Genomic DNA, 3957 nt, shown 5'->3' on the forward strand with positions numbered 1-3957 from the left:
ATGAGTGACTTGTATTCCCCCAAAACCCCGAGCGCTACTGTCAATGGGGGCCCGCGAAACGCCTTTGGAGGGTACTGCCGGAATTTAGTGTCCGACATCCTGGATATCGGGAGCCATAAGTTGGCATCGGTTACTGCTGAGGATGCACCTTCCTACAGTAATTACAACACGCTGCCCTGTAGGAAATCCCACTGCCTTTCCGAAGGGGCCACCAACCCACAAATTAGCCATAGTAACAGCATGCAAGGCAGAAGGGCGAAAACTACTCAGGTAAGGCAGTCTTACTCTCTGTAAAACAGAAGCGTGTGGCATTTCCTAAGCTGTGTCTGAAGATAAAGATATTCCAGGTTCTTCCAGGCTCTGTTTTGCTTCCACACTCCCTTTCCAAAGAGGGGGCTGTATCCAGGAGAGAGCTGAACTAATCGGTCTCTGGAGCTGGCTCGATCCCATCACTGCTCCCTTCCTTATCTGCAGCTCTGGGCCTTTTCCATTCTTCGCTGCCTCTGGAAAAGATAAATCTGCGTTTGCCAGCTAAAGATTTTCCTGCGTGTTTTGCAGTGCTGACGGTGCCTTTTTTTCCAGGGTAGCTGCCAAGACCCGATGACTGCACTCGGGGAGCTCACGCACGCGCCGGTTGTGTCTCCCCTCTCTGCCCCATTGCCCTCCCCTGTCTGCACACATGCAACCACTCCTCGGCTCTTGTGGCTGGAAGCAAAGAAGAAACCTGTGAATGTTTCCCCTCCTCTCCATGGGAAACACTCACTGGGCTGAAATGTCACTCTTCTGGTTACCCGACGTTCACATCTGTGCAAAATGTCACCCAGAAACAGTGCTGTCCCCTCGCAGGAGACTGCCAGTCCTGCAAGCTGCAGTGCTCACCTGCTGTAAGCTGGAAAACGATGGGGGAGGCATGGAGAAGATGCTGCTTCTCTTAGGCAGGGAGGATGTTGTACCCTGCATCCTTCGTCCTTTAACAGAGAGCACAGAGCCAAGATGAGCTTTTCTGTCCAGTTTCCCCTCCCGCCCTCCGAACACCAGTCCTGTGACCTTTGCTTTGACGGCTGCTGTTGGGTCTTTGTTATGTTTTGCCCTGCTTTTCTTGGCACTGCAAACGGCAGTTCTGCCTACAGTAAGCAGCAGGGGTGGGATAGAGGAGCTACAAAGCCTGCCCACCTGTACCAGCCGCGAGTGGCACACGCGTTGCGGGCATATTGCAGTCGGTTTAGGTTCATGCAGCTGGCTTGCTGGACCTCCTCAGAGCAGTGGTCATGGAAAGCGCTGGCTGTGGCGGTTTTTGCATGCTCTGATTTCTAGCTGTGGGCACCGGCTCAGAAACACGGCCCGGGGACACAGGCGGAACAGTCTGAGGGCGCAGGTCAGAGCTGTGCACCAGATTGCACGCTTCAGCGGCTCTCCTGATTTTATTGCACGGTTTCTCCTTCATACGCCACGCAGCGTACACGCAGCGCGCCGCGTGACCCAGAAAAAGCCAAAAGCGGCACGCTGCATCAAGGTCGGAGGCCGGCAGGCTCGCATCCTGCTGCGGGGCTGAGCTGTTGGCAGGACACCAGCGTCAGAGATGCAGGGCCGGGCAGCGGCAGTCAGGCAGGTCGCAGCGTGCCGCAGAGGGGGTGCGGGGGGCTGTCGGAGGGCGAGAGGAGCCTGTGCCCCCCACGGCTGATGGAGGGGGTTGCCGAGTGACTTACGGGCTGTGCTTGATCTGTGGAGGTACGCTGCTGCTAAATATAAAGATGACATGCTAAAACAGATGCTGCAGCGTCCCACAACAGCAGCTTTGTACTTCAAAATCAGCTCTTTATTTTCAGAGGTATTTTTACAGTGCGAGCGCAAAAACCCTTTGGTGCTCCATCAAGGCAGCGCAGGATAAAAAGCAAGAGAAGAACAACAAGCAAAAAAAAGGATGTTATTTGGCAGCCTTGAAGGTAACAGCTTTCATGGAGATTGTTAGGTGCAACTGCTGCCTCCAGCCCTCTTTCAAGTGTGTTTAAGAAAAAGAGAACAGTGTCGCTGGTGAACAGCGAAGCATTTGTTTTTCTTCTCGGTGCCTGTCTTGGCATTAAGGCACTTCGTGAAAGTCATGAATTTGCGTAGCATTTTGCGAGGCCTCAGCCATTTCCAGGGAAATCACTTTGTGGGGCTGGTTTCACTAGATGTGTCTCCTGAGCTTGGAGACGGTGGCTATAAGGAGTCTCAGCAGTGATTATTAATTACCATGTATGAATTCAGCAAAATTAAAGCTTTGGAAAGGTCGAAATTCCTTCCAAGTCTTTAATCCTAGCAGCATACAGTAAGTGTAAGATACTTGTCGGCAATGAAATTGTGTTAGCCCAAGCCTACCTTTAGCAAGCTTAGGGAACCGACTATCATGACGTGTTTGACAGATGGAGCGAGAAGGAAGGTCTCATTTGCACTCACGGTAAAAGGACTGGTTAGTTCCCTGGTGAGCCTGGCCAGGTGGCTTTGGATGGGGTGAGAGGAGGGAAGCTGCCAGCCTGTCTCTGTACCAGGTCCCCAGTCTGACCGGGTCTCAGCATTGGCTCCTCTTTACTCGAGACCCCTGGTGAATCAGAGCCTGATGGTTGCCCTGCCCGAGAGGGTGGAAGCCGAGATGTGGAGCTGACGGCCTTACTGCTCTGCTCTTAAGGTGCTCCTTGGCACTGCGTTGCTCTGTGCCAGCCGGTCCTTGGGCACACTTCGGGGAATCTTGTTTCCCTCTGCCCTTCCCAGTCTTCCAGCGCTTTCTCAATGGGCTTCACACTCTTGATGACTACCTTGAGCATTGCCTCAGAGCCTGCCATATGTGTCCTCCTGCTGTAAAACATTTCATGCTGTAAAAACAATCTAGTGGACTGAGGCAAAGCTTTCATGTTTTTTCCAGCCTTTTGAACTGCCCCCGCCATCCCGGTCCCACAAGACAATGGTTGTGTCTTAGGGCCACAGGAGCACCACACAAAGGTGTCCCAGGGACAAGAGCAATCTGGAGTTGGACACGGTTTCCCGTCTTGGCCTCCTGTCATTGCCCCTGTGGTATTTAGACGCTCTCTTGTTCAAAGTCACCTCATTGAGCCTTGTGGCCAGGAGTGAGGTTTCTGCCCAGATCACTGTTGCCCATCCTCACCAGAATTTGGGTTTGCACTTGCCAGTGGGTTTTTGATTTTCAGTTTTTGGAAAGTCGTAGCTGGGATATTTGCATGGTGTTTTAGTCTCACGTGCCCTGGCGCTGGAAGTCCTGGAAGGTCCTGATGGTCACTTGTAGGTATCTTTTGGCTGCTCTAGTTCCTGAAGAGGTCCCTGAAGGCAGAAGGCACCGAGCGCAGGGTGAGTCTGAGACCGCAGCAATGGGCTTGTGCCCTTGCATTCAGTTCCTGAATCCGGTCACTGTTACATGCATGTTCAACTACATGCATGTACATTGTCACGTTTTCTATATGGGCTGAATTTGTTACAAGTTGTCAGTAGCTGTAATTTTTGTGATGTGCTGACCACTGCTACTGGAAAAACACATCCTTGAATGTATCACAGAAAGGAGGTGCTGGAATCACAGCCATACATGTTTTGCTGTAATACCTGATCCATGGGTTCTTTACAAGTACGTGGTTTACATTAAAGGAAAAAAAAAATAAAGAAAAGAAAATCTCTCTCTTCCAAATTTAAACCTTAAATTGAACTGTGGGAGTCACTTTCCTCCGATTGAGAAGGAGAGCTGTTTGATACTGGAGAGATAATTATATTCAATGTGCCCAAGCGATTTAACATTCACGGGGTGGCTTTGGGGCACCCACGCAGCAGTTATGGTTTTCGTAACATTTTACCATTAAGGGTTCAGATCTGCTGAAGCGAGACTTCCCGGAGAGCTCTGCTGGGATCATGTTTGGCTTTTGGAGCTGATGTGACGTAGGTGGGAAAAGCTTAATTGGCTGACATTTTCACCCATTT

The 3957-nt window shown here is 51.2% G+C and overlaps 1 pseudogene across 1 annotated transcript in view; it reads left to right on the forward strand.

The window, feature by feature from the left end:
- LOC104159549 overlaps nt 1–270 on the forward strand; it is a 6418-nt pseudogene extending 6148 nt beyond the window's left edge. Inside the window, exon 3 of the transcript XR_696429.1 lies at nt 2–270. The product of XR_696429.1 is annotated as a T-lymphoma invasion and metastasis-inducing protein 1 pseudogene (transcript). The remainder of the gene's footprint in view (nt 1) is intronic.
- Nucleotides 271–3957: the final 3687 nt, after the last annotated feature.

The sequence above is a fragment of the Cariama cristata genome, unplaced genomic scaffold, assembly GCF_000690535.1.
Source record: "Cariama cristata isolate BGI_N322 unplaced genomic scaffold, ASM69053v1 scaffold18320, whole genome shotgun sequence".
Taxonomy (NCBI): Eukaryota; Metazoa; Chordata; class Aves; order Cariamiformes; family Cariamidae; genus Cariama; species Cariama cristata.